Here is a 19,033-nt window from a genome sequence, read left to right on the forward strand (position 1 = left end):
AATTAAATGTGAAATTGATAAGTGAATGTTGATTTGGTTGATTATTGTTTTAGCTTCAATGAGTTTATGTTGAATTATTGTTGTTGCTTGTGATTTGTTGGTTTGGCTATGAGGAACAGCTCAGCTGTCGTTGTTTTAATGGTTTTGGGACTTTTGTAATGTGGTATTTTGAGAAAATTGATGAGATTTAGTGATTGGAAGATTAAAACAAAAGTTGAGAAAAATAGATAACCGAAAAACTCAAAAACGATCTTAAAATACAAGTAATATCTTGAAAGGAAAGGGTTAAGGGTTTCGGTTTTAGTATAAGAGAAAGATTAATATTTAAACTTTATTTTTGAAGGATAACATTGTATTTGTAAATAAAAATTGAGGTACAATTTGTAATTATATAAATTTATGGGTATTTTGGGTAATAAATAAAGTACGGGAGTAAAAATGGGTATTTTATAAAAGTTCAGGGTTGTTTTTATAAATATGAAAATAAGTGCGGGTTCCAAATATAATTTGATAAAATATTAAGGTTAAAAATAGAATATTAAAAAGTTCGTGATTTAGAAAATAATTAATAAAAGTTTAAAAATAAGATTTTATAAACTAGGTTTTAAGAAAATATATATTATTTATTTACCATTTAAATTATCTTATTTAAATTATTGTTATCATTTTATTAAGAATATTTAAGTTAGAGAGAGCAAATAGAAGAACTCTTAAAAGTTTTAGAGGACGCAGTAGATTTAAGAACTGTATGATTCTTTTTTATAAGATATTAGGAAAAGGCGAAGGAATAATGTGAAGTTGAATTATAATAAAGAATTAAAATATTAAAGAAAAGAAGAGAGAAAGAAAAGACGTAAGAAAATAAAAGAGAAAGATGAGAAAGAAAAGAAAAGAAAAAGAACAAGAAGAAAAGGATATATTAAGTAGAAGGAATCTCTGCCACAGGAGAGCAGATAAAAAAGAAAGTATTAATTAAAGGAATCTCTGCCACAGGAGAGCAGAGAACAAAGATTAAAAGAATTTGATGAACGTCTGCCACAATAGAGTATATAAAAAAGAAGGTAGTAGAGTAGAGAGCAAAGATTCAAAAGAAATTGAGTGTTGTTTGGGCCTTAGTGCCAAGTATCTAGTGAGGACAGCGATGCGTAATGCTCACTTGATACTATAGGGATGGTTCAGTGAGGACGGTGATGCATAATGCTCACTGGAGACCGAAAGGAAGTTTCCCCCATGAGGAGGGCGATGCGTAACACTCATGGAGGGGACGTTGGCTGAGATAATGACGACGATACGAAACGCTTATCTCAGTACCAGTGTCGGAAATCGGACAAAAAAATGACACATGAGCTCATGGCCTATATAGGACTAGACATGCATCATACTTGTTTGCACATACTTCTCTGTGATATGTGTTTTTTGAGATTGTGTGTGTGTGTGTGCTCTTGACTTGTGATTTTCTCTGTATCTCTGGTTTGTTAAAGTTGTCTGTATTATGAGGTTTGTTCTATTGACCAACTGTTGAAGATTGTAAGTGGGCTATTGTGAAATTCATGTGTAACAAATAGTAAAAATGAATATAACTGTACACCTTGACCCTACTAAGAACTCCCTAGTTCTTACCCTCTATTTCCACCCATTTCAGCTACAGGTGCAAAGGTTTAGTGTGGAGCTACAGGAGCATAGAAGATTATGTTTACGAGTTGAGTTGTTAGAATTCAGTTTTCCCTCATCATTCATTCTTTTTGTTTTTAGAGGGGTAGGACTTATAATTGAGGTTCTTTGAATAAGTCTATGTATATAAAGCTATGTGAATATATATACTTTTGTGATTAAGTGAGTTAAAATAAAGTCTGCTTTCATTTTCTTAATTAAAGTTTCGGTTCGTATTCGTGAAGGCTCAATATTAAATCAAGATAGTATATAATCTAAAGGTTTTGAGGTAAGTAACGCTTGAGCTTTTGGTACGATCATGAGGTGCTAAAAGTTAGGGTGTTACATTATGGTATCAGAGCAATCCGTTCCTTTTAGAGCCTTGGGAATGGACTGACTATGCTTCACTGCATACTCTGAGTGTCTGTCATGCAATAGGACTTGTCCTAATGATAAGATTTTGAGTTTCACGTGCATGATTGTCTATTGATTAATGTTGTTAGTCGACCGTTGCATTCCTCATGGTATTATGTCCGGCCAACTTAATACTGATGATTTGTGTATTCGGGAACACTAATGGATTATCATAGATGAGATAGAAATAATAAGTTCTGCGAATTACGAGGTTTGGAAACGTTAGAAGTTATGTTTTAAGGATTCATTTCGACGTATACTCTTTATTCCTTCCTTAAAAAATGTGATTTGAATACATCTTTCAACCACACCTTATCGTTCATGCATATCTTTGCTTGATTGTGATCCAATCTGTTCACTTGAATTTTTTTGAGTGTTCATATCTTCCTCCTCTACATGTTGGCATCATTTTTGTTCGGTGGAAGATGACGGTGACATAGCTCCCCTTTCCCTTGAGTTCGGCCAATTAGAGTTCTATGAGGCACATTCAATTTCTGATGTTTTTCTCTTCGACAGATCGGTCAGAAAGTTTCTCCGGAGCTTCCGTTGTTTTGATTTTGTACGGAGGTAGGGTTTGGTAATTTTATAATAATTAAATGTGAATTTGATAAGTGAATGTTGATTTGGTTGATTATTGTTTGAGTTTGAATGAGTTTATGTTGAATTATTGTTGTTGCTTATGATTTGTTAGTTCGGCTATGAGGAACAGCTCAGTTGTGGTTGTTTTAATAGTTTTGGAACTGTTGTGATGTGGTATTTTGAGGAAATTGATGAGATTCAGTAATTAGATGATTAAATTAAAAGCTGAGAAAAATTAGTAACCAAAAAACTCGAAAACGAATTAAAATACAAGTAATATTTTGAAAGGAAAGGGCTAAGGGTTTCGGTTTTGGTATAAGAGGAAGATTAATATTTAAACTTTATTTTTGAAGGGTAACATTGTATTTGTAAATAAAAATCGAGGTACAATTTGTAATTACATAAGTTTTCGAGTATTTTGGGTAATAAATAAAGTACGGGAGTAAAAATGGATATTTTATAAAAGTTCAGGGTTGTTTTTATAAATATGAAAATAAGTGAGGGTTCCAAATATAATTTGATAAAATATTACGATTAAAAATAGAATATTAAAAAGTTCGTGATTTAGAAAGTAATTAATAAAAGTTTAAAAATAAGATTTTATAAACTAAGTTTTAAGAAAATATAAATTATTTATTTACCAATTAAATTATCTTATTTATATTATTGTTATCATTTTATTAAGAATATTTAAGTTAGAGAAGAGCAAATAGGAAAACTCTTAAAAGCTTCAGAGGATGCAGTTGATTTAAGAATTGTATGATTCTTTTTTATAAGATATTAGGAAAAAACGAGGGAATAATGTGAAGTTGAATTATGATAAAGAATTAAAATATTGAAGAAAAGAAGAGAGAAAGAAAAGAAGTAAGAAAATAAAAGAGAAATATGAGAAAGAAAAGAAAAGAAAAAGAACAAGAAGAAAAGGATATATTAAGTAAAAGGAATCTCTGCCACAGGAGAGCAGAGAACAAAGATTAAAAGAATTTGATGAATGTCTGCCACAGTAGAGCAGATAAAAAAGAAAGTATTAATTAAAAGAATCCCTGCCACATGAGAGTAGAGAACAAAGATTAAAAGAGTTTGATAAACGTCTACCACAATAGAACAGATAGAAAAGAAGGTATTAATTAAAGGGATCTCTGTCGCAGTAGAATAGAGAGCAAAGATTGAAAAAAATTTGAGTGCTGTTTGGGCCTTAGTGCCAAGTATCTAGTGAGGACGACGATGTGTAACGCTCACTTGATACTATAGAGATGGCTTAGTGAGGACAGCGATGCGTAACACTCACTAGAGACCGAAAGGAAGGTTACCGCATGAGGACGGTGATGCGTAATGCTCATGGAAGGGACGTTGGCTGAGATAATGACGGCGATACGAAACGCTTATCTCAGGACCAGTGTCGGGAATCGGGCAACAAACCGACACATGAGCTCATGGCCTGTATAGGACTAGACATGCATCATACTTGTTTGCACATACTTCTCTGTGATATGTGTTTTCTGAGATTGTATGTGTGTATGTGTGCTTCTTGACTTGTGATTTTCTCTGTATCTCTGGTTTGTTAAAGTTGTCTATATTATGAGGTTTGTTGCTATTGACCAACTGTTGAAGATTGTAAGTAGGCTATTGTGAAATTCCTGTGTAACAAATAGTAAAAATGAATATAACTGTACACCTCGACCCTACTAAGAACTCCCCAGTTCTTACCCGCTATTTCCACCCATTTCAACTACAGGTGCGAAGGTTTAGTGTGGAGCTACAGGAGCATAGAAGATTATGTTTACGAGTTGAGTTGTTAGAATTCATTTTTCCCTTGTCATTCATTCTTTTTGTTTTTAGAGGGGTAGGACTTGTAATTGAGGTTCTTTGAATAAGTCTATGTATATAAAGCTATGTGAATATATATACTTTTGTGATTAAGTGATTTAAAATAAAGTCTCCTTTTGTTTTCTTAATTAAAGTTTCGGTTCGTATTCGTGAAGGCTCAATATTAAATCAAGATAGTATATAATCAAAAGGTTTTGAGGTAAGTAACGCTTGAGCTTTTGGTACGATCATGAGGTGCTGAAAGTTAGGGTGTTACATTTGAAGTTCTTGGCGTTGTGATTGTGGTGAGTTTCAGGTAGATCGAATTCCGTGTCGCCATGTATTTGCCTGTTGTGCAAACTAGCGCCTAGATTGGAAACAGTATGTGCACGAGGTTTACATGTTGGGAGAGATCTGAAAGGTATATAAAACTCAATTCAGGCCACTAGGAAACCCAACAACATGGCATGTGCATCAAGGATCAAGAGTAGTACCCAATCCCCACTTCAAGCAAGTGGTCAAAGGTCGCCCTAAGAAAACTCGTTTCTTGAATGAGATGGATATTCGTGATCTACGTGGTCTTAGGCGTTGTAGGCTTTGTGGAGATGAGGGTCATAGCCGAAGCAGATGCCCGCGCCGTGGTAATGCTAGTGCTAGAGGATCGGCTCCAAATTCGTAGCTGATGAGCGGATAATTTATACGCTTTTTGGCATTATTTTTACATAGTTTTTAGTATGATTTAGTTAGTTTTTAGTATATTTTCATTAGTTTTTAAATAAAAATTACATTTCTGGACTTTACTATGAGTTTGTTTGTTTTTCTGTGATTTCAGGTAATTTCTGGCTAAAATTGAGGGACTTGAGCAAAAATCTGATTCAGAGGCTGAAGAAGGACTGCAGATGCTGTTGGATTCTGACCTCCCTGCACTCGAAATAGATTTTCTGGAGCTACAGAAACCCAATTGGCATGCTCTCAATTGAGTCGGAAAGTAGACATCCAGGGCTTTCCAGCAATATATAATAGTCCATACTTTTCCCGAGTTTAGACGATGCAAACTGGCGTTTAACGCCAGCTTTCTGCCCTATTCTGGAGTTAAACGCCAAAAACAGGTTGCAAATCAGAGTTAAATGCCAGAAATAGGCTACAACCTGGCGTTTAACTCCAAAAAGAGTCTCTACACATGAAAGCTCAATGCTCAGACCAAGCACACACCAAGTGGGCTCGGAAGTGGATTTCTACATCATTTACTTATCTCTGTAAACCCTAGTAACTAGTTTAGTGTAAATAGAACTTTTTACTATTGTTTTAGAGAGGATCTTTTGACCATCTTTAGATCATTGTATGCGTTTAGGAGGCTGGCTTCACGGCCATGCCTAGACCTTCATCACTTATGTATTTTCAACGGTAGAGTTTCTACACACCATAGATTAAGGTGTGGAGCTCTGCTGTTCCTCATGAATTAATACAAAGTACTATTGTTTTTCTATTCAACTCAATCCTATTTCTTATCTAAGATATTCATTCGCACACAAGAACATGATAAATGTGATGATTATGTGACGCTCATCACCATTCTCACTTATGAACGCGTGCCTGACAAACACTTCCGTTCTACATGAAAGTAAGCTTGAATGCATATCTCTTAGCCTCCTGATTTACGATCAGAGTCTTCGTGGTATAGGCTAGAATTATTGGCGGCCATTCTTGAGATCCGGAAAGTCTAAACCTTGTCTGTGGTATTCCGAGTAGGATCTGGGAAGGGATGGCTGTGACGAGCTTCAAACTCACGAGTGCTGGGCGTAGTGACAGACGCAAAAGGATCACTGGATCCTATTCCAGCATGATCGAGAACCGACAGATGATTAGCCATGCTGTGACAGTGCATTTGGACCATTTTCACTGAGAGGACGGGATGTAGCCACTGACAACGGTGATGCCCAACATAAAGCTTGCCATGGAAAGGAGTATGAGTGATTGGATGAAAGTAGTAGGAAAGCAGAGGTTCAGAAGGAACAAAAGCATCTCCATACGCTTATCTGAAACTCTCACCAATGAATTGCATAAGTATCTCTATCCTATTTTATATTTTAAATTATATTTTAACTATCAATTCACCATAACCATTTGAATCCGCCTGACTGAGATTTGCAAGATGATCATAGCTTGCTTCAAGCCGACAATCTCCGTGGGATCGACCCTTACTCACGTAAAGTTTATTACTTGGACGACCCAGTGCACTTGCTGGTTAGTTGTGCGAAGTTGTGAAAAAGAACTAAGATTATGAACGTGCATATTAAGTTTTTGGCGCCGTTACCAAGGAATGAACAATCACGATTTCGTGCACCAGTAGCCTGTGACCTTAGTTGTTTCCAATATTTTATTTAGTATGATATTCAGTTTAGTTTGTGATCTCAGTCATTTCTGGCATTTTATAAGTATTATGTTCAATTGTAGTTTGCGATTTGAGGTGTATCCAATACTTTATTTAGCCTTATATTCATATTAAGTCCTGTGATGGTTACTTTGCTTAAGTTAATTTTCAAGTTTACTTTGCTTAGAGAATTAATTAAAACAACACAATGGGTAGAGAATTAAAATAATAACATAAAATTACTTTCCCTAAACCTAAACCATAAACAACTGGGCTAACTCATTTAAATATACTTTTCTTCACGGTTTTGGCCACCTTAGAGCATTCATTTTTGACCCCCTTCTTGATCAATGACGGGTTCCATTTAGATCGACTCTTACGGGCCGGATCAATCCTAAAGTTGTAACCTTTTTCGTGGACACCTATGCGATAACACAAATATAGCCATGATCAATTCACACTAACACAAATACCAATATAGATCGATGATAAATACAATTATAGCCAACAATAACAATTAAATTACCTGAACCAGACTCATCACCTGTACTAGGTTGATCAACCTAATCCACATCTGTAGGAGTCTCACCAGCCGCATCCTCACCTCCACAAGTCTCGTCAACCGCATCACCTCCAAGAGTCTCATCAACCGTATCCTCATTCTCTTCCTCGTCACCCTCAGGCACAGAAATTCGTGTCAGACTTTGGCGACATCCAATCTTCCTGTAGACACTCCTAACTGAATCAATAGAAGTTCTTGCCCTAAAATGCTCAGAATAGGCTCGCGGTGGATTCCTCGCATCCAAAGACAATTATCTGGGAACAACTTCAGCCACTGACACTTGTAGAGTATAAATCATTAACCCACTGAGATAACTCGGGACCCTGGACCCAATCAATAATGTGTCTATACTATTCCTCATCTTGTGCCACTGTGCCTAGTAACCGTGTCAATGAACCTTGCGGTGCCTGTGTCGGCCTGTATGCCTCACACATGGTAGATGGCTGACCATATGGCTGTAAGAAAGGTTCGATGAAAGGTTGTGCATATTCCTGTAAATGCTTGGGTGTGGATATTATGGTGGGTATGGATATGGCTGTTGATAGGGTAGGTATGGATACGGTGCGTATGCATACGGCTGTGAAACTAGTGGTTGTTCTTGCCAAGGTGGTCCTTGCTATTGAGGTGGTTGTTCTTGCTGATGTGGTTGCTTTGCTGCCCTTCTTCCTCTTGCTCAGCAAGCTTGGAAAGCCGCATGTGATCACCGAATTTATACCAATCCATGTACTGGTCGGATGGTTGATAGTTGTCGATATATTCACCTGTCAAGACACACACAGAACTATTTAACCATTGTGAGATCTATACTGCATGTTTTATGCCCCATTTCTTATTTTTTGGACCTGTGAACACTATGTTATGGGATGCTCCAAGTTTTATAGCTTTGACTGGGGGTCTTGATAAAAGCCAAACTATCTTCTAATAATCCTATCAGTCAGATGCTACTCCACAGCCTCAAAACATATTAAAGGTACAGTTGTACTATAAAGATTTGCACCGTTGTTGATGTCAATTGAAATAACATGCGGCGCAACCCAATTGGGACTGTATGCGTCCCATACAAAATGTAAAAACATATCAAACCTCAAAGGTATAAGTGCACCAATCATCAATTTAATTCAATATAACAAAAGGTCTTAGCAATAAAACACGTATCCCATCCGGAGAAAAATCGTCCAACCTTCTCCTGACGTCAGAGGTTGAGCAATTTTTATAGTGCTCAGTGGTGGGTTGATAATCATTCCACCTGACATATCATGTTCATATTAGAAAGTAATTACTACAACAAAAATAACAAAATTGATAACTTAGTCAAATATTACCTGCGAGCGAGTGGAAAGCTGGTATCCACCGGTAAAGACCCTATTGTCAGTATTCATATCCAGGCCCACACAAGGATCAATGGACGATCCATGTCCTTGCAATTATATCTCGATGCTCGACATAACGATCGATACATGTATGCAAAGGAAGCAGAACCCCAACTAAACTTATGAATTATAGAAAAATCACGAAGCAACGACAAATACTTCCAGTGCACAGAAATTCCAGACCTGTCACTAAATAACGTCATACCAAATAGACACATTATGTGAAATTTCACATAAATTTTCTTACTTACTTGATTAGTCAAATGTTAGCGCCATTTTAGGGTGCGAAACCATGCCAGCTTGATTCTGCTTCCTTTGTCATTGTTTGGCCCAGGAGCAATACCAAATTGGGCCAAACACTCGTTTTCTAACCCACTGGTACTGTGATCAGTTGATCCAGTCACCGGCAAACCATCAGTTTGGAGTCCAAAAATCATTGCGATCCTCCAAAGTGATCGTGCACTCGTCGTGTGGAAGATGAAACGTGTGCATTTCAGGACGCCACCTTTCAACCAGTGTGTCTACAGTCGGCCTATGAGACACGATCCTTCCAATTTGAGATACATAATAGAACCCGCTCGCTCTCAGTTGTTCTTCCACTCTGTTATCATATGAGTCTATTTGGCGTAAGTGTCTCATGTGCAAATTTCTTGAGTCCTGAAAACAAAAAATAATAATTAACAGTAAATCACTATAACCAGCTCATGACTACTATTATATTCAACACTTACTGAAGTACTGCATATCTAATAATTGATGATTACTAAATAAACTACTAATTATATTAACTACTATAATAAACACAAAAATTACTTACATATACAGAATGTCGATGATATTTTACAATATGGTTCTCAGCATGTATGATGTCACGTTTTTCCATCTTTCTCTTTTCTAAACTCTACATTAAAAAGAACATATGAATAATAAAAATATTTTTATAAAGAATATTTGAAATGAATGATATTTTATTATAAATATATCTATCCTAATTGTTAACCGTTAATAATTCTGTTTATGTTTATTTAAAAAATATTTTAAATAAAACCAAAATTAATATATCCTAAAAATTAATAATAATAATAATAATAATAATAATAATAATAATAAAAATAATAAAAAGTAACGTCACTATAATTAATTTTATTTTCTAATAATAGTTCAGATTTAATTAAAAGATATTTCAACCAAAACTAACATCACTAAAAACATAAATTAATAATAATTGAAATTAATGTTTTATGTAAAATAAAAAATTAAAATAATTACTAAATAATTCTATTTTTTAATATTTTTTTTAATAATAATTCATCTTTAATTAAATATTTCAAGCAAAACTAAAATATAAATTAATAATCTTGAAACTAATGTTTTATGTAAAAAAAGTTTTGAAAATTATTAAATAATTATTTTTTTAATTCTGTTTTTTTAATTAATAAAATAATAAATGAATTATAAAGTAAAAATATTTCTTAAAAAAAGACCAAACATTAATAATAATAATAATGAACTATTAATACATAAATAATCTTGTTTTTGAAAACAGCTATTTTAAATAACACTAACCCTAAAGTTAACACTAACACTAAGTCACTAACAATAATTAATTTACTAAAACCAACCCTAACACTAACTAACACCTGTACTAACTCGGTACTACTACTAGCTAACAATTAATTAACTTACTATTAATCAACAACAAAATAACCTAAAAAATTTACAAAACCTTACACTAATTTTTAAAAAAAAATTTCACACTTTCAGTTAAAAAAAAAAAGCAATAACCAACACATATAAGTATTTACTTGAATGGCTTTGGTTTAGTTATGGTGACTGGTGAGTATGGTGCTACCATTTTACTTGTTTTTGGTAGGTTTGCTCATTTTTGGTGGAGTAAGAATGACAATGATAGAAGAGAGCCGTTTTATGAAACTGGAAAGAGAAGAAAAAAAAACGAGAAAGAGAACATGGTTGCTAGGGTGAAAAAATTTCACGTTGAAAAAAGAGAGCCCGTCAGGTCAGCCACGTGTTACCATGCACAGAAAACGTCATTAATGTTTTGTGACGATAGTGACGTGGATGGAAAAGTGATAGTGACATTTTCTTGTAGTCATTAGAAATTTTCACAACGGCGTCAAACACAGTTTTTTGGCATTTTGGTGGATTACACCAATTTCGGCCCAATATTAAAAATAGAAATCCAACATAAATTATTTATTTTAAATTAGATAAATATCTAAATTAATCATAAGAAAGTTTTTATTGGATATTTTAAACAATTTTGTTAGGTATATACTAAAATCAGTCACTAAGATAGAATACACATTAGAATATAAAATATATATTAAAATAAATTAAACTACATATGTATTTATATATAAATACATATAGTGACTGATTTTAATAATTTATTTTAATGGCTAATTTTAGTATATAAATAATATTTTTTTATTTCAATACTTAAACAAATTTTTTTTGAAGTCCTCAAAAATCACTTTAGTCAAATAAATTGGTCCCTCGAGTTAGAAATATAACCATTAATGTTGTCTTCTCTTATCAGCTTAAATTTTTGGGATGAGTGATTTCATGACATAGTATCAAAGCTCTATGTCCGAAAGGTCAAGAGTTCGATCATTGGTGAACTCCAAAAATGAAAAAAAATAATGTTGCTTTTGAAAGTCTATGCAAAAAAATCAAACAAACCTAAAAGAGATTCTTGTTTAAAGATGAATAATATAACGATTAATAATATTACTTTCTCCTATCAACTTAAACTTTTAGAATAAATGGTTTCATGACATCTCTATTCTTTTAAAAGAAGACTAATTTATCTTGGAGTACATTTTTTGAGACTTGCTTATCTTGTAATAAAATTTATTAAAAATTTATTTATTCAATCCATATTAAAAATTTAATTAAAAATGATGAAAAAACAATTTATCTGACAAGAGTAATTTTTAAATAATAAAATCTTATTAGAGATTAAAATATTTAATCTAAAATTTCTTACAATCAATTTAAGTATTTATGCTTTTAATTTTAGTAATTATGCCTTTCTAGAAGATGACCATCCATATCTTTAGTACAATTGTCAAAGGGTTCCATGTAGCCACATAGAGCATATTATGATTGATTTTCTCATATTCAAGTGTCCATTTTAACCGAAACACTTCGATTGTTTATTATCAATCTCTTGAATGGTGAGCTTCAAGATTTTATACTGTTGACCTATGTGACACGTGTTATAAATTTGTGATATAAAAAATTAAGTATTAATTAAAAGTTATTAATTTATATTTTTAAAATATTTAATTTAATTTGATTTATTTTGATTTTGTTTATTTAATTACTAAATTAGATCTTATATTATGGGTTTAGGGTTTTCTTTATGGGAGTGCTACGGGCCAGTAATTTTTGTGATTTGCATGATTTTAATGGGGTGAGATTTCATCCAATGACTCACTTTTCTTTGCTGGTTACATGCTGGCCAAAATTTAGAAAAGTTGTTGATCCCCTAGACTTTTCCTTTCTTTATTTTAACATAAGAGTTATTCTTTGCATACAAGTCCTTTTTTATACAAGTTCTTACAAGTTATTTATATTTACGTGCGTACGTTCTTCTTGGTGCCCTGATGCACGTTTTTCTTCTTTCTTTTGTTATCATCGTCACCAATACCACGTCCTCCTCCTCTTCTTCTTCTTTCTTTTTTCATTAGAATTTCTTCTTCTCCTTCATTTTCTTCCTTCTCCTCTATCATCAATTATCTCGTTGTTGAAAATAATGAATAATTTAAGTTCAGATTATCAATTAAACCAGAACGAAAATGATTATTGTTTTGAATCCAATCAAGTGACTGAGGTATGGTTCAATTCTAGTTAATTTTTTTGTTAGTAGTTTATAATTCTATAGGTGAATAATATTTCATCGTTGATGGTTTGAATTGAATATAATGTAAAACTTCTGCATTAAAGAAAATATTTTTCTGTATTTGCAGCAAATTAAATTTGGGTGTAACACGAAGATATTTGAGTGTATTGTTTAAGAATTTTTTGTGTATGTGTGCTGATAAATTCTGCATAATTCAAAACTCTTCTTCTCCCTCTTCCTCATCTTCTGCTACTTCTTCTTCTTCTTTCTCATCATCATCATCATCATCATCTTTTTCTTCTTCTTCTTCTTTTTTTCTTATTCATCCTTTTTTTTGTTTTATCTTCTCAAATTTCTTCTTGTTTTACTCTTTTAACAAGAATAAAAACAAAAAAATCAAAAAAAGAAGAAGCACATAATGCTGCAAAATTACTTAGAAAATGATGAACTTACATTCATTTAACTAAAAGAAAGAAAGAAATAAGGAAGAAAAGAAGAAGAAGAAAATAATGCAGCATTAGAGAAAATATTTTGCTGTATTTGCAGCAAATTTGGGTGTAACACAAAGATGTTCAGGTGTAACACGAAGATATTCGAGTGCATTGTTTAAGAATTTTTGGTGTATGTGTGCTGATAAGTTCTGCATAATTTAAAACTCTTCCTCTTCCTCTGTTTTATCTTCAACTGCTTCTTCTTCTTTTCTTTCATCATCATCACCATCTTCTTCTTCTTTTCTTATTCATCTTTTTCTTTTTATTTTACATTCTCAAGTTTCTTTTTGTTTTATTCTTTTAACAAGAATAAAAACAAAAAAATCAAATAAAAAAAAGAAAAACACACATAATGCTGCAAAATTACTTGAAAGATGATGAACTTACATTCATTCAACTAAAAGAAAGAAATAAGGAAAAAAAAAGAAGAAAAAAATGCAGCATTAGAGGAAATATTTTTCTGTATTTGCAGCAAATTTGGGTAATACGAAGATATTTGGGTGTAACACGAAGATATTCGAGTGTATTGTTTAAGAATTTTTGGTGTATGTATGCTGATAAGTTCTGCATAATTCAAAATTCTTCATCTTTCTCCTCCTCATCTTCTGCTACTTCTTCTTTTTTATTTTCTTATTTCATATTCTCATAATTTTTCTTGGGAGGAAAAAATCAAACAAAAAAGAAAAAAATACATAATGTTACAAAATCAATAGAAAAAGGAGGAGGGAAAAAAATGCATGCAGCAACAACAACAGTAATAAAGAAAACGACGATGAAGATGAAACACGCCAAAAAAAAGGAAGAGAAACGCAAAAAAGAAGGAGAAGAAGAAGGAATAGGAGGAGGAGGAGAAGGAATACGCGCGCGTTAAGTAAGTGACTTGTATGACTTGTATGCCAAAAAGACTTATATGTGTAGCAGTACTCTTAACATAATAAGAGATTATAAATACCTCATAAGTTATTGTAGTCGTAATTTAGATATTAGAGGTGTGAAAATTTTCCTTTTGATTTGGTGATAAAACCATAATGTGGACAATTAAAATTGTGTGAGTCCATCTCTTATTGCATTGGAAATTTGGGTAGAAGGTTGATCGAGGAGTCCCTTCGATTTAATTCCCAAACTATGACGTGGACAAGTCAGGTTGAGAAGTCTCTTTCTTGTTCCTTAAAAAAAGTGAGTAGAAAATAGAGTGATTATCTTTGTATTCAATTTCAATCTATCCTTTTTGTTTACCTTTTTTTTTTTGGTGACTGAAATAAATTAAACAAAGAAAAACAAAAGAAACAAAACAAGGAACTGCTTAAATAGAGGGACAGTCCCGTTTAAGACTACTCTTAAACTCCTCCCAAGGTGAAAGAAGCTCCACATGCGAAAGTTGTAACTTCATCGCCATCTTTGCCATAGTATCTGCCACCGTGTTTGCATCTCTCATAATCAAACGAAAGTCAACACGCCAATTCCAATGCATGATATCTCTTATTTTGAGCACCAGTGGATCAATAAACCCAAAACCATCTTGAGTAACAAGATTAAATGCTTCCACACAATCCGTCTCACAAATAACATCTCGTTGACCCACATCCCAAGCTAAGAGATATCCTCTCCAAATAGCAAACAATTCTCCTTGAAGAATACTATTACTCTCAATCATTCCCAAACACCCCATTTGCCAGCTCCCATTACAATCTCTAATAACACAAGCAAAACCAATACTATCACCCGAACCAAAATAACTAGCATCACAATTAATCTTAAAAGTACCAATGGATGGGGGATTCCAAAAACCATTTAGAGTAGAGGGAAGGGACATACGTTGTAATTCAAAAATATTTCTAAGCTCCTTTTCTGAAGTTAATGCCAGACAAATGACTTTTTCCGGAGGCCAAGTTTCATGGGGATTAAAGATGTCGTTATTTTTTTTGTTTACCTTTTTAATTTTAATGTATCTTTTTTATTCAATTTGAAAAAAAATAAAAATAAAATAAAAAACAAAAAGAAAAGAAAAAAACAGAAATTATCTTTCTTTTATTTATTCTTTTTATACACTATTTTTCAGCTACAAGATTCTAGGATAAATCTTTTTTGAAGGAGAGAAATGATACGTATTTCAAATATTCGTGATATGAAGAGTTCAAATATTATTTAAAAGTTATTAATTTATTTTTTAAAATATTCAATTTAATTTGATATGTTTTGATTTTATTTATTTAGTTATTAAATTAGACTTTATATTTGTTGGCTTAGGATTTTTAGTTTTAACCTAATAAGAGGTTATAAATATCTCATAAACTATTGTTGTCGTCATATTCAGTAATTAGAAGAATGTCAAAGTACTTTTTTGGTTTCGTGATAAAATCATGGTGTGTACAAATGAGGTTGAGTGAGTCTTTTTCTTGTTGCACGAAAAATTGGGTAGAAGATTGAGGAGTCTCTTTCATTCAATTCTCAAACTATAATGTTGATCAGTTAAATTGAAGAGTCTCTTTTTTATTGTATTAAAAAATTGGATAAAAAATAAAATAATTATTTTTGTATTTAATTTTAATCTATTTTTTTTAATTTCAATTGATTTTTTTTATGTCAATTCTTATTTTTTTTCCTTTTATTTCTTATTATTTGATATCAGAGTTTAGATATTAAATTAATTCTTATTAATCTATATTTATTGTTGTTGTTTCATAAAAAAAATCTTGGTTCGGTCTCTGTTGCTGTGTGTTCTGCTTTGTCTCTTTCACTCATTGTGCTTATTTTCTTGTTTAATCTTTTTTTTCTTTCTCGTTTGTGTCGTTCTCACATTCGTTCGCATTTTTCTTATTGTTATTATTTCTTATTGTTTTTTATTGTTTCCAGTAGCGTTTAGATTTTATCCCAAAAAAAAAAAATTCCAATGTCTCTCGCATCCTTTTTTATATTTTTATCGTCCTTATTTTTTGTGTTGTGTCTCATTATTATTTTATGGTTCTTATTGATCTCATTATTTATCAAAAAAAAAAATAAATAAAAAAACATATACTGAAAAAAAAAAGAAAAAAGAAAAAATATATATAACAAAAAAAATAATAATTTTCTTTGTATTTGTTCTTTTTATGTATTTTTTTACCTACAAAATTTGAATATGAATCTTTTTAAAAAGGAGGAGAATTATAAGTGCATCAAATATTTGTGATATGAAAAGATTAATTATTATTTAGAAGTTATTAATTTATATTTTTGAGAATGTTTAATTTAGTTTGATATATTTTGATTTTATTTATTTAGTTACTAAATTAGATCTTATGTTATGGATTTAGTATTTTTTTTATTTTAACATAATAAGAAATTATAAATACCTTTTAAATTATTGTAGTCGTAATTCAGATATTAGAAGTGTGAAAATTCTCTTTTTAATTTGATAATAAAACCATACGTGGATAATTGAGGTTGAGTGAGTTCCTCGGCTTTTTTACCTAAATGCGCATGTAAAATGTTTTAATTCTCAAAATGCGCATGATTTGAAATTTTTCTGAAAATACGCACTTCCATTTCTTGGCCGGTGTCTGCGAAATAGAATCCAACTCTATTTCACTCTAAGTGCCCACAAAATGGGCAAACCATATCAGATTTAGCTCCCACGAAATGGGTTGTCCATTTCCTTGGTGGCAGCAGCAAATTAGGAAGAACAACTCAGGAGCGCCAGACACGAAATGGGATCACTGTGGAAGTTGCTTTTCAAATTTGTTTCGATGCATCAATTTTCAGTTTTTCTCAATGCTTATCTATTCTCTTTTTCCACTTGTTATATGCTCTATTTCAATCTTTTTTTTTCCTTTTTGTTTGACATATATATTTGCTTTTATAATTTTTTTATTATTTTTTTGTTCATATGAATTCTTTTTTTTTCTATCTTTTACTATATTATATTTATGTTGTGTATGAAATTTTTTTATTTTGTTATTTATTTTATTTAGTTTTTATTGTATTTTTTTGTTCATATGATATATGTTGATGGTTTTATGAAATTTTTATTATCTTTTATCTATATGATTTTTTTTTCTATTATTTGATATATTCTATCTTTGTTTTATATTTATTTTTTATTTTTTATTTTGACTTTGTAAAATTTGTAATTATAATTATTATATACTACGTTTATTATCAAAATTTTGTATAATATAAAATATGATTCTATAAAAAATGACAAAATAAATAAAAAATTAATTATAAGTAACAATATAGCCATAAATAATGAAAATTTATAGTCCAAAATAATACTAAATTAAAGAGTACGGGGTAATATTAGAAAAATTATAAAATATTTTTTTTGTTTAACATTATAAAATTTATAGTACTCTCTTTTATATTTTTTATTGTATTTATTTATTTATATAATAAATATTTTTTATATTATTTTTGTTAGGTTCTGTTTTTGCATGTATATAAAAAAAATAATTTAAATTGATGTCTCTTTTAGTAATTTTTCATCTAAGATTTTGAGTAGTATAATCTAAACAACATTTATTTTGCTATAATCAATTTTGATACAAATATTGTCAAACATAAATCACGTTATCTCAAACTTACTTTTTATCAAAATCAATTTTGTAAAATCAATTTTATGCAAACTCACGTTTGCCAAACACATACGAAGCTAGATTAGTCAAAGTTTTGCTAATAAATAAAAGGAGGGGCAAATCCACAACTGACGTAACTTTAGTACTGAAACTAGGGGAGCAGTAAGAGAGCTAAATGGAATTGGGCAACTCACCTCCACAGTGCCCCCATTTTGCGCCTGCGCCCATGAGTTGTAATAAAATTGTGAAATAATAGAAAATTAAAAGAATTGTGAAAGAAAAAGATGAAGAAATTTTATTGATTGTTGATTGAATGAATTGTAAACTATGAAAGTAAAACTAAGTATATATAGAGTATTGGCCTATGAAAGATAAAATTAGATAAAGATAAGATATAGATAAAGATAAAGATAACTATAAGATAAGATAAAGATTAAATTATAATTTAATTTGTGTATTCTGTTGGGCTGAATTTGTGGGCCGTGAGACGTCTTTATTGTTGTCATGGGCTAAGGTGGAAGAGTGGTTTAATACGCCCCCGCAAGCTGGAGGATGAAAGATGTCAAGAACACTAAGCTTATTCAGATTAAGATGGAAGGGTTGAGGAGACAAAGGCTTGGTGAAGATGTCAGCTAGTTGCCCAGAAGAGGGAATTGGGAGAAGTTTCATCACTCCAGCTTGAGCTTTTTGTCGAACCAAGTGACAATCAACCTCTAAATGTTTGGTCCGTTCATGAAAAACCGGGTTAGCAGCAATATGAAGAGCACTCTGATTATCACAATATAAAACTGGTGGGCGAATAGGAGAGATGCGTAAAAATTGTAACACATTTAGTAACCATTGAAGTTCACAAGTTGTGTTGGCAAGTGCACGATATTCTGCTTCCGTGGAAGAGCGGGCAACGGTGGTTTGTTTCTTGGTCTTCCAAGAGACTAAAGAACTGCCTAAGAAGAAACAATAACCTGTTAAAGATCGCCGAGTGTCAGGACATCCGGCCCAATTAGAGTCACTGAAGCCGAGAAGCTGAATTTCTGATTCCCTTGGAAAGAAATATCCTTTGCCGGGACTAGTTTTCAGATATCGTAACACATGCTTGGCAGCTTGAAGATGAGATTCAGTAGGAGATGCCATGAATTGACTTAATTGTTGAGTGGCATACATGATGTCTGGTCGAGTAGTGGTGAGATAGATAAGACGGCCAACCAAACGACGATATACAAAAAGGTCGGATAGCAAGGGACTTTGGTCTCGATATAGTCTTGTGGTACTATCCATTGGAACAGAGGCAGGTTTAGCACCTAATAAACCAGAATCCTCCAAAAGATCAAGACAATATTTTCTTTGAGATAAGCAAATTCCCTTCTCTGAT

This window comes from Arachis ipaensis, chromosome B8 (genome assembly GCF_059453495.1).
Source record: "Arachis ipaensis isolate K30076 ecotype BB chromosome B8, ASM5945349v1, whole genome shotgun sequence".
In the NCBI taxonomy this organism is placed as follows: domain Eukaryota; kingdom Viridiplantae; phylum Streptophyta; class Magnoliopsida; order Fabales; family Fabaceae; genus Arachis; species Arachis ipaensis.